The following is a 13,757-nucleotide window of genomic DNA, read 5'->3' on the forward strand; positions in this document are numbered from 1 at the left end:
TATTTTATTTTTCCTTTTTTTTTTGATCGTGTGTGTTTGTGTGTGATTAATATTAGCTAATACTATGCTTAACACAGCAACTGTTTGGTAATGTTTTCTCAAAAAAAAAAGACATGAATACCCGTGATTCAATCCTAATAATTGTTTTGTTTCTGGATAAAATGTTAGGTTTATGGCCCTATTTTGGTATAGATGATTTTTTTGCAACCAAATTACTGCAACGTAAAAACGGCCAAGACTTTCAATGCTTTAAATGTGGAAGATGGTATTCAACACGAAGCATTATGCTGAGACATCAAAATCATGGTTTGTTATGTTCCTTTCATATTCCCATAAGAATTGATACTTTATTGTAAATATGCACATGTGCCTCATAAACTATGTCCTTCCATTGCAGAATGCGGCGTGGAGAAAAAAATTCAATGTAAATTATGCTTTAAGAAATTTAGACGTAAATGGAATCTCGAACAGCATCAAAAGCGTATTCATCGTAAACATTTTAATGATGATGATCATGATCACGAAACTGTTATTAGATATGGAAATGAGAATGATTTAAATACTAGTGAAAAATCAAATTCATAGGATAAAAAAAGAATGAAAGAATCAAGTCACTAATTAATTAAGTTAATTATATATTTTTTATACGTAAATGTTTTCTTTTTTACGAACAAATTGTTCCACGTGTTAAGGAACGTACTATTTATTGAACTGTCTAACTCATAAAACTTATACTTCATATGGGATTAAATTTCTTACAAAATTAAGGATGGACGATAACAATACTAGTCAATAGATTACATTTAGTTAAACACATGATTCAAATGCAATAGTATTTTAGATTTTCATAGGAAGCATTTTCAGTAAACAATGTTGGCATATACTTTGGTTCTCATTTTGCACTCATTCTAATAATTAAAAAGTAGACTGAATTTAATAGCTTCCATCACTTAATTTTTGAATGATTGATCAGCTTTTTATCAATTCAATTTGCTAAGCTTATTTGAGAATAACGCTTGCTTCCAAAAATATCTAGCTGCCATCCTTAAGTATAATGTGTAAATCACATTATTCAATACTTAAAATGAACAAATATAAGAGTGACTCATTTTGAATATAAATAAGCGTCAATAGCATTAGCAATCAGTATTAATACTGTCAAAAGCCTCAAATACCGTAAAAATCAAACCTGCAGTACACTATCCAAAATTTTGTATTCGAGTCGAGTCAACTCAATTTTTCCATACAAAATCCGAGTCGACGTCGGTCTCTGATACAATCCGAGCACAAATCGGTTAATTGATCGAAACCGGCACCAGATCGGCGCGTATAGGAAAGTTTGAATCGATAAATAAGACATTGGAGTTAATAATAATAAATAGCAAAATAGCACTGCGAATCAATCTGTTGTACTGTCCTATATCTTCTACTGTAGAATTCCTATGTCCTTGATAATGCCAACGATGTCCAAATAGCGCTACATACATATTTCCTCAATACCAACATAATATAAGTGGTGCAGTTCATCGCGGAATTGACAAGCACATTTTAAAGTTGTCCTGTCGTCTGGGAAACTTAACAAATACTCCTGAGTGACACAAATGAAAAAGGCTTCCGTCGTTGACACATTTATTAGCGTCAAACAGAAGCCACGTTCGTGTGATAACCATTAAGGAAGCGACATTTTTCTTTCTTAATGGATGACACACGGAAGCGCTTTCCATTGTGGAGATAATAAATGTTTTTGTGATGGAGCTTTTTCCGTTCGTGTCGCTAGACATGGGATTCTCATAACTTGAAGTCGACACGAACGAACTCGACTCAATTTGTCATTGTTCTGCAAATTTTGTGTCTCCTTTGAGGCTTGTGCTTCAAACTTCCATTTTCACGAAACCTCCACAAAATTCAAGAAAATAGCCACTGAATCCTCATTATACTCAATTTATTAGAACAAACTCCCTTAAAGAAAAGAGCATTGTTGCCATATCCTCAAAATATTCTCACATACACCTCTAGTTCCACCAAAATTAGAAATCAATCCCATATGGACTAACTTCTAACGATTTTATATAACACATAAATTGAAGAAAATGTATTTTTACATACCTAATATCAAAAGCAGCAGCAGAAGTATATATTTTTGAATTAATAATTTATTATCAATAGAGAATAATTTAAATTTTAAGAATTATAAAAAAATTTATGTGTTCGTGAGTTGTAACAAGGAAGAAATTATTTTATATTTTACACAAAAAAACTTAATAATATTTCTTTCATGCCAAAAATTAGTAAGTAATTAATCTGCAAACGCCAAAAATGATTTTAATTTTTTTTTTGTTCATTTTTACTATTAATAAAGCAATCATAAAAAAATGCAAATTTCCTCATTTTTAGTTCATGTCTTTTTGTTGTGTCTGCAGACAGATCTGAATCTGAGGTGTGGACACTGATGGAATTGATTTGGAGTATAATGATCATCAATATAAGTCAGTAGCTTGAAGATTGTTCAATCAAAAGGCTTAGAGATCGTCAACCTATCCTGAGCAATACAACATAGCAACAAGGACAATGTTGCGCAACTTTTATGTCGCCGTGTTGATGATAAAACTTCAAAATACTGTTGCGTTGCCATGTTACGTCACTATACGTCAAATCTCATCAGATTATAGATGAACGACCTTCAAGACCAATGTCCGAGTTGACTTAGAGATCAGCATATCCAGTTAATGATCCCAATCAAGGAGAATTCGAGCGACAACTTCATCGTCAAAATAAGCCAAGAACAGCTGTCACAACGCCGTTAGTCAACTTATATTTTGTCACGTCAACGTAGCAGTGGTATCAGTGTCCTTGTGTCATACAACATTATGTTGCTTTGCTCACTCAACATTCCAGTGTCCACACCTTGGATTCTAATTATCCAAACATATTGATCCCTTCAATTTCAATCTTAGAAACCATAGAAATTAATTATACTAATAGCCATAATAATAATAAAGTAGACATAGATGGAGTTATTCCGGTCAGCACCTAAGAATTCAATTTATTGTAGGATTTATCAGATATTTTTGCTTTTAGAATCTCTTTATCAAAAAAGGGTTTAAAGTGCTTCCGTAAATCGTAGACATTAATTACTTATTCTCTTAGCATGTAAATTGGTAAGACATAACGACGAAAGGCTTCTGTCAAATTGACAAATATTTGTTCCTTTTAAAATCAGTAGAAAAATATCTTTTGTACCGTAGATCTTAAATGTCTCGTAATGTTCCGTAAATTAGTCCACAAAAAAGTCTATCTTTATTTAAATCATTTCTTCTTCACTTTCAGCCGAGACTGTAAAATATGAAAACAATGATGTTGTTTTGAACAATGTGATAGAAGTTCAGGAATTGCCCTCAGATGTATATTCGATGACATTGACTGATTCAAAAGTAGATAATAAGAGTGAAAGTATTTTAGAAGCGGAAACGAGAGGAATTGACTTTAAGGGAAATGTTAGATATTTCTGTCCACGATGCAATGTACGATATATAGGTAGGCATGCTAGACAGACTGAATTTAGTTTAAATCCTAGGATTTAGTTAATCCCGATTTTAATCCTTGGACTTAAACCTTGAATTTCAATTTCTGACACTAAATTCAGCCATAACTTCTCTGCAACTGTAATAACATCACTAATCACTTTCAATTTTAATCCACAGAATTTAAGTACCTCAAAACCCACCTGAAAGAATGTGGAAACGTCCACAAATGTGATGACTGTCATCAAAAGTTCAAACAAAAGCGTACATACGTAGCTCACATGAAGAAGAAGCATGGTATTCTGGCAGGTGCCAATCAAACAGACAGCATACCAGTAAAATCACAACAGTATGTGCTGAGCATATGAAGCTAGACCAAAAAAACTCACTTTTTTCCACATAACATTTTGGAAATTTTTTATTTTTTTTTTTCATTGAGATTCATTCAATAAAGAATTTGATGCAAAAAAAGAAGAATAATTGAATAAATGATTGTGTCTTTAAATTTTTTGTTGTTGTATAACATTAATAAAACATCTCGAATTTTCAGATCTTAAGATATATAACATCCATTATTTGTAAGTTATTTCGTATTTTGTAAAAGATGCCTAAACATTGTCTATTAACAGAGAAGTTAAACTTTAGATACATAGTACTATCGTAAATATTTATAACCGTTTTTAATTAATTCTGCAAGGCTTCCGACGGAGTTTTTTTTTTAGAATTTTTCAAAAATTTGAATTTGAATTTTTCTAAATTTTCAGTATTAAAAAATAAATCCTAGGATTAAGTTAATCCAAAAAAAGGTCAAAATTCAAGCTAACCAAAAATCTCAAGGCCAAGTCCAAAAATCTCAAGACCAAGTCCAAAAACAAGCTTTGGATCCCAACCCCATCAAGGCACATAAGCCAATAATCGTCAAATCCAGCCTGACCAAACTCAGAGAATTATGTAACAAGCTTAAGCTGTCACAAAAACCAATTTTCAAATTAGTCAACAATGACTCGACACAAATTTTGTGCAGTTCAATATTTGATAAAAAAATCATTTTAAAAGCCTTAAATGAGAAGTTTATCAACTACCACACATAATGCTAGTGTATTCTATTGAATAATAAGTGAGGATATGGAAAAATACGTATTTTACTAGAAATTGCCAAAAAGACGTTGGGGGAATATCAATGCAGTCACAAAACCTTGCAAAATTAACTCAAAAATGCATCAAATGTACCGAAGATCACCCAATAGGTGAATTTTCGAGAAAAACCAGAGAAGGTTCCCCGAAGTGCTGCAATTGTCGGGGCGATCACGCTGCCAACCACAGAGGGTGTGAAGCTCATTTGAGCTGAAATCCAAAAATTAGCCAAGATTCAGCCAAAAGCACCAGTCCAGCGACTACTCCAGAACGAAGAATGCATTGTCCAATTCATTTCTTCAAATACCAGAACAGATTGTTTTATTCAAGAGACCAAAAGTGAGTGCTTCCAATTTCAAAGAGTCACAATAGTCCCCGATAACCTGATCTGACAAACCAACTTATGGATATACCAAATATCCAACAAACATTGCATTCTCCTTAAGAGATTAATTAACGATCTTAAAAGCATTAACAGTAACGAGCAACGGGTACTGCACATTATGCAGTTCTGCTTCAATTTCCAAGACACCAAAAATGGGTTATAAATTCCTTATCTGGAATGCTCATTCTGTTCGAAACAAGATTTTTGAACTTTCCAATTTCCTACAAACAATTACGATTAGTTGATAAGTAGGAAATACAGTAATTATTTAACTCGAAATTCGTTTGAAAGTTATCATTACTAGTTTCATAACACGCAGTTGTTATTCTTTTTCCCGATAAACCGACACATATCGCTTATCATGGAGACACTTCAACAATAGACTTCGCCTTGAATAAATCGAATCTCCTATTTTCTGACTTAATCACACACAATGAACTCTCCTCTGATCATCTGCCTGTGTGAGAACGAATGTAACCTGGAGGATAAAATTGAAGAATTAGAAAATTGATGCAAATTTGGAAAAATAGTCCAAAAACCGTTAAATTTGGATTTAAATTGCAAAATGTGCAATTAGCTCAGAGAAAAAATGTGTCGAAAAGCAAACTGCAAAATCTCTCACATGTCGATAATGCCCTATTCAGATAAATTTTAACGGTCAAAATTTAGAACAGAAAGTTCAAAATAGAAAGTTTCTACGTATAATTGGTAAGATTAGAGGCAGAAATCCATTAATTTAAGCTCTAATGCAGTGTTGGACAATGACTGATGTGCCACGATACACAGATTGCTCATCATTGCCTTAATGTGAAGATAATGCCTTCAAAGTTAAAACCAAATAAAATTAGTACAAAAACCGTTAAACCAAAAATTCAAATTTGCTCCAAGTTCAAAAAAAGTGTTTAAATTTAAATTTAACGGTCAAAATTGAACTTAGCTTTTAAATCCACATTTAAAAGTGTTAAAATTACCAGTTATGCTCAAAAGTGCTCTTGCTCTGTCAACTCACCTGTTCTGTAATCTATTGGGCCCGTAAAAATGTGATTCTCGTTTCTTGAATGACTCCATCTAAAAGAGACAAAATTAAACGATAAAAGCAAAAATTGCCAATAAACGCAACATCCAAATAGACATCGACAATAATAAAAGAAAAAGAGACAGACATTCAGTACGTGACAATGTGTGATTATAATAATTAATTTTCATTTCAAAAAAAGGCTTTTTTGGTGTAAAAATTCTTCAATTTTAACTAATAAAATGAATAAAGTAATGCAAACGTAAAATTAACTAAATTCACAAAAGCATTTCGAATTGCTTTCGACAAAGCTCAAGAAATTTCCAGTTGAAATCTTTGTTTAACAATTAGAAATTTGTTAATTGATTTTGAAAATCTTGAACTCAGACAAAAATTGAACTTCAATCGTAAAAATTATGAACTTAAAAATCGATTCAACTTAAATTTTCTATCGACACGAAGTGCAAACATTTGATTCTCTGGTTAGGACATGAACATCAACAGCAACTCTATCACATTTGTTAGGTCAAAAATGTCATATGACCCATCGATCTTCACTTACCCACTGGAAAAATATTAGACATCATAAGCAATTCTGATGCTTTATGTATTGATCATTGATGATATTACGGATGGCAAAATATTCAGCAATGAATCTCGGAAAAAAATTTCAAAATTGATAAAGTAGGCAAAGGTAAAATTAATAAATTCACAAATTCATTTCGAATTGCTCGGAAATTCACAAGAAATTTCCAGTTTGAACTTTTTTAAATAACTAAATTTTTTTAATTAAATTTTTCTTGACGAACCAAAATTGAACTCATTCGTAAAAATTATGAATTTAAAAATTATTCAACTCATTTTCTATGCAGATGTGCAAAAAAATTCTTCAAACACATGATCAAAAACTCTAGTAATTTTAGGTCAAAAATTCATGAATCGATCACTTATTGACAAAATATGCTTTAAAATTCTGATGCTTTATGTATTGATCATTGATGATATTACGGATGGGAAAATATTCAGCAATGAATCTTGGAAAAAAAAATATCTTCAAAATTTAACGGGTTTTCAAAGTTTGAATGAAAACGACCAAAATTAATTTAAATTTTTGCATCTTTAATTGCGCTGCATCATTTTTTGTAATTTTCAAATTTTTAACCGTTAATTTCTCATTTATTATCTTTCAATAACCATTTAGGCTTGTAGATGGCTAAAAAGACTATTGTAAATTGACATTTTAAAGTCAAAGACATAGACTCAGCTTCAGACGCCATCTAAGTGATGCCATGGATCACAATTAAAGCCACCGAACTAAGCAATGCTTCCATTAACATCTGGCAGCCTCACAACTCGTCTTCTGCTTGTAATGCCAGTAATACCCCCGAATTTGCTCCATATTTATCACCATTACTTGGCACATTTTTCCACAATATTTACAAAGCCAACTTCCAGTAAAGAAGCAATATGCTCATCTCATGGCTTCCCTTGCCAAATTGAAATTTATCGATAGCTGTAAACAATAAATTTTTAATGCAAGCTTTTTGCTGTCCAGCACATGGCATTAATTAAATCAAACAAAGAATTTTTTTGGCACAAAAGTTGTTCCATGACGACAAGCAGTTCCGTTTCATATGCTGAATATATATTGCATGTATATAAGCTTAATATCATCAATGATTGAAGCGTGAAGATCACACGTGATCAGCCTAAAACAAATTCCTTAAGGCATTATAAAAAATTGATGAACATCTGTGCTTTATCGCGTTATTAATAGTTAAAGTTAAATATAGCATCGACAATCGTGTGAGATCAATAAACTTGCAAAAGTTCAAAACAAACCACAATAAAAATAAAAAATTATTGCAAATTCAAGAAAATTCTTAATAAAATCAACAAAACTTCTACATGACCAAAATTCTAATTCTAATTAAATAAACTCACCTCGCACTGTGGCCTAACAAAATCAAATTTCTGTAAATATAAAATTGAAAAAGATATTTTGTGGATATTTGTCTTTTTGTTTACGATATCCTCGGACATTAATATTATTGTTTTAGAACTAAAGGAAATGCTAATTTTTAAGTTTTTTGTTGCTATGGACAGAATTGTTGTGGGTTAATTTAGTACTAAGATTTAAATCAGATGAAATAATTTTTTGAAAAGCTTTCAGAACTTAAGTTCAAATTTCAACTTTAAGTAAGTTCAAATTCAAAATTTTTAAGTTCAAATTCAAAGTTCGAATTTGGATCAAGATCAAATTAAAAATTAAAGTTCAAATTCAACATTTAAGCTCAAATTTAAAAAAAAAAATCCAAATTTTTGGAAAATTTAAGGTAAAAGTTCAAGTTTTTATTGAGTTAAAATTTTAAATTTCAAAATTTTACTAAACTTTGAATTGATTGTTTATATTTTTTTTTTTTAAATTCAATTTCAAAGTTTAAATTTTTCGTAACATCAAGTTCAAAGTTCAAACTTTTTAGTAAGTTCAAATTTAAAGTTTAAACTTGAATTTAAATTTGAACTTTCTCGAAGTTCAAATAGCAAATTCAAAATTTTGAGCTTTTAAAAGCTATTTGAGCTTTTCAAGCTTTCATAAAAGCTCATAAAACATTCAACACTTCTGTCCACAGCAGCAATCAATCATACAAATAAAAAAAGTCATCCAATATAATTAATAAAAATAAATAGTAATAAAATTTTCAGCAAACTACATTTAAGTTACCAAATTGGATAGGAGCTTTTTATAATAAAAACAATTAAGAAACGAGAAGAAGCAAATCGACTTCAATCTACTTAAAATGGAATTATTTAAAATTTGTGAGCATATCCCAAAACGACTTAAGTTGTAGATAGCATAGATTCTATGTGCTCTTATTCCACTCATCAATATACTTTGATTTAAAGGTTGGACAAGCTTGTTTATAGGAATATCAAAAAGGGGTACGAAACGAAAAGAATTCTGAAAAAGTTTTTAGATTTTTGGGGAAATAAACACAAAATAATATTGTGCAAATGCATTGAGAAGAGAATATAGAGAATAAACAATAAAATAGATGTGTCAAATTTCAATTTTAGGCGATTCCACGTGCTTTAGAGCTTTCACTTCAAAACAAGTTTCAAAACTATTCTAATTACAACTTTTAAAGCTGCTTATGGAATTAAAAAAATGATTACCCAACAAATATTCTTTCAAAAAAGGATTTATGTAAATTTAGCATTAGGTAATTAAATTGGATATAAATTATAACATGCGCATTTATGAAGGAATGATTTAAAATTTTTTAAAGTTTTATATTTTTTTTATTTGGTCCGGTCGAAAATTTGGAGTGTTCAAATTGAAGCTTTTTAACGGTAAAATGAAATTTAAAAAATATGTTCAATTTTTTTTTTGAAGTTCAAAAATTCATTTTTGACAAAGTAATGCTATTTAGTGATGGATATCTGTTGTATTGATTATAGTGATTCACGTAATGATGAATAGACTATCTACTTGTCATGTTAAGCACAATTTTATACTTTTTCTACAAATTTTTGCTGTCAAAAGCTTTTGCTTACAAATTGATCAAAAGATAATTCAAAGTTCCAAGAGTCGTTGAAAATTAAGAATCAAAACATGAGCCCCGAACAGACAAGGAGCATGCTCATGCTCAATTTTATTAATTGAGTATACTCATGAACACAATCATTTAGGAAAGAATGCTCATTGTCTGCAAGCTGGAAGTTGACTTGAATTTTGTTTGGACAAGTCGACTTCGAGCTTTGCCTGTAGAGATGATTCTAAGGAAGCTAACTCAGTGGTGGGAAACCTGAGTACCCACGGTATATTGGGTATATCGTGGGAGATGTTCAGGTTTACCCAATTCTGAGGATTAAATCATCTAATTTGACGTTTCGACCAGACCTAGACCAACCAGTCCTTGATATTACTCTTCCCAAAAATGATAAAGCTTTTCTACGTAAGTGAAAGTTTTAAGGTCTGTTCCAAGACTTTTTCATAAACTTTTGCATCTACTAGTTTTTTGATATCGAACGATTTTCGTCCAGTGGAATCACCCGTCTATTAGGAAGATTTAAGAGAGACAGAGAGCTTTTAAGTGATAAAAGCTCAGTAAATAGATACATTTAAATAATCTTCTACGTAAAACGATAACAAATGCTATGCCAATTAAAAGAATTAATTGTGAAATGCTTGAAAGATTGTTATTTTTTTGTTCTGGATTGTCAATCTTAGTATATTTTTCGTTATTAATTTATTTGATATGTTGCATACCGAATGATGATATTCGTGGTCATAAAGGCACCTTAACATTGATGGTTTTCGACGCAATAAATATCGACCAGATTTTCTGTTTAGGAATTTTATGAATTTTTATCCAGTTCGTTAATTTATCTTGTATAATTTTAAGATGAATAAAATGGAAATGATGAATTAAAAGTTAATAAAATTAATGTAAAAAAAAAAATTCAATTTTTTTAGGAAAATCTTTTAAATAATTTTGATTTATTTTGGTCCACTGAGTTGGAAAAAGCTTCAAATCATCAAAATTATTTTTTATAAATTTATTGAGATTTTTCACAAACCTTAACAGCCGTGTAATGTAGTCTGGCCAGTTATTTGGAAACATGACTAAGAAGAATCCAACAGATATTAATATTATGCCACCAAGCTTCATTCCAGCGAATTGTGCACCTAGAGGAAGTAGAGATTGAGATTATTAATATTGATTTTTGAGGTTTGGATGTCTGTGGGAAGCAAGCTGCAAGTGTTATACATTTCTGAAGACGTAACGTTTACTAAATCCAACAATAAATCCTAAGATTTATTTAAACCCGAAGATCAATCCAACGATTTATTTAATCCGATGCATACCAACACTCCAAATCCCAATAATAAGCATCAAAAGCAGCCACAACCCTTTCAAAACTCAACCCCATCATAAAACTGAGATAAGCAACCCTAAAGCTAAAATCTCAAATTTTGATCTTAAATCTGAATATTTATGTATGAGGATGTTACCATATAGCAAAATGTCCAATGCTGCACATATAAAACAAGAAGAAATAAGGAAGAAGGATATGCTAATCAAGGATTTTGAATAAATTATGAATGTGATTATTACATGCTGAAACGGGCACGCTTGTAATGAGTCCTAATGTTACGAACATTGTGTACGTAACAGCTCCGCTAACTAAAGGTTGTGTTAGCATGTGAAACATAGCAGGAAAGCACTGTAAAGATTCTCATTAGTAATGTTAGTTAAATTTACATAAATTAGTGCATTTACCTTGCTATTAATAGAGTAATCATGAGTAATAAATCAGTAGGAATCGTTTCATTCTCAGAGAAGTAAAGGATCGGCAATTTGGCCATAATAAAATTAAATTAATAAATCCGATAACTGTGAATGTAAATGCAATAGCTCAATTGGTTGCGGATCACCCATCATTTTCCGAAACATGACACGAAACACAGCATAACCAGCACCGGCAATTGTCGAGAACACAACACTTGCGAGTGTCTTACTATCATTAATTCCATCCATATACGCGAGTAATGCGATTCCCGTGTCGACAAGTATAACTGCAACAATCTGAATAATTTTTCACAAATTAAATATGCATGCACGAAATTTTTAAAATTATACATGACGGTAAGTAAATTTTATGTTTAATTAATTCACTCACCCTCCACGAACATTGCTCATGAAGTATCACCCATGATAATAAATATACAGACGCAACATTTGTGGCAAACAGTACGATAACGTCAGTTGAATAAAGGACTCAGAAGTGACCGCCATATAAGATAAGTGGATGCAACCCACAGGATACAAAATGAAATGCACCGGTAAATGTATCGTCCGAATCCAGTATATCCTCTCTCTCGAAAACCTCTCAAGAAATATCACCAAATGTCTCAGTATTTGCTCCACATTTTGCGCAATGCCACGAAACATCAGATAGATTGGAAAGAATAAAATTACAAAGTTCGTCAAGAACCATGATGCAAAAAATGGTGCACGAAATTGCATTGGATCGGTTTCATTGAAATGACAATCTCACTTTTGAGGTTTTTGTGGTAGAATTTTCGTATGGTCTTGGAATGTTTGGTACGGTAATGCTAATGTTTTTAATACAGATGAGGTTGTGTGATGATGCATCGTATTGCTACTCCGAAATGTTGACGATAATGAGTGATGAAGTTTTGTTGATGGTAAGAACAGAAATTTGAAGCAATGCGTTGTTCCGACCCAAAAGAATGTTATAAGGATTGTTACACAAACTCCTAGATACATCTGTAATGATCGGAATTAGAAATATGTTATATCCCAATAAGAATCCTAACCTTCTGAGCCAATTCCGAACAACATGACCCTCTACATCCTTTCGGCTTTTCATTCTCATCGGAGACAGATCTTGGAAGTATATTCGAATGAATTTGTGTTAATGAGTTAAACTGATGATGATGATGATCAGAATGATCACCAATTATAACACCTGTAAGACTTTTCGGCACCATCATGTTGACTACTCGTGATTGAGTCTGAATGAATAATTTGATTCAAATTTCCTAGCGTGAGGGTCATTATTTGGCGATCAGTCACCACAACTGGTCACGTTTCGGATTAAAAATGGCAGCGATTTCATTCTCACGATGAAAGACTCATCATTTTGAATAACAATCATTATGGTTAAATAGTATTAAATAAATTCCTTATAGTTGGAGTATTATGACATGTCGAATCGGTAATCAGCACTGAAAATATATAAATTGAAATATAAAAATTAAAAAATTAAATTAATATGTAAGCTTTCAAGACATGAAAGGTGTAATCAAATTGTTTTCTGGTTGTATGATCGACAACCATTTGGCATGTGTTATATGTGTGATGAAATTGCAGGGGGCTTGAAATCGAAAAATTCAAGTCGACATCGATTTCTAAGAAATTGATAAAATTTAGTACTGAATTATTGATTTTTGATAAAAATGAGTTTTGAGCTTAATTTAAGCTATTGCCTCACCTTATTCGCTTTAATATAGCAAATAACAATGCCACTGGCGAATCTCAAATGCTTGATCCATTCTTAGAAGCTTAAAAACACTTTGAAATTATAATTTTAGTCCTTAAAACCTTTGTAAACAAAGAAAAATTTGAGCAACTTTAGTACTAAAAATTCAAATCTCAAAAAACCGTTAAAAATCATCTGAATTTTGAAAATCCAATAAAAATTCAATGTCACTAACAAAAACATAATTTCGGCTATTACATTACATTCTATGGCGTAAGTAGCTTTAATTTATTTCCACCTCGCATACTAATAATAAACAGCGACTTCCATAGACTTAATATAAAAGTAATCGATCGATTATATCAAATTGTGCTTCGTAATTCACAAACCTATGTGGCTAAAAATTGTTTTCATTGTAAAATCACAGTAAAAGAATCAAGAATTCATCAAAAGACAGATTGTCATAATTATATATTTGTTCCATGTACTTTGGTCATTTATTATAAAATAAATACATAAATAAAAATCGTTAATAATTACAAGGTGTATACAATGAATGAGGCATGAAGATGATTTAAGCCTAAGAAATAAAAAAATGTGACCTAGCAAACTTGAAAATTTATTTTAGTCATGAAAACTTAATTCAAGCTAATAAAAAGCACAAGTAATACCATCGGAAATGAAATTA

At 31.1% G+C, this 13,757-nt stretch overlaps 1 long non-coding RNA gene and 1 pseudogene across 1 annotated transcript; one reads left to right on the forward strand and one right to left on the reverse strand.

The window, feature by feature from the left end:
- The first annotated feature begins 2,841 nt into the window (after positions 1-2,841).
- LOC139090072 (uncharacterized) lies at positions 2,842-4,026 on the forward strand. The gene is made up of 2 exons (XR_011544352.1): positions 2,842-3,534; positions 3,702-4,026. It is a non-coding gene; the product is annotated as an uncharacterized lncRNA (long non-coding RNA).
- A 1,463-nt stretch (positions 4,027-5,489) lies between these two features.
- On the reverse strand, positions 5,490-12,581 carry LOC139090074 (solute carrier family 35 member F3-like; annotated as a pseudogene).
- Between the last annotated feature and the right edge of the window lie 1,176 nt (positions 12,582-13,757).

This window comes from Chironomus tepperi, unplaced genomic scaffold (genome assembly GCF_022539635.2).
Source record: "Chironomus tepperi strain 1889 unplaced genomic scaffold, CSIRO-AGI_Ctep_v1 contig_210, whole genome shotgun sequence".
Taxonomy (NCBI): Eukaryota; Metazoa; Arthropoda; class Insecta; order Diptera; family Chironomidae; genus Chironomus; species Chironomus tepperi.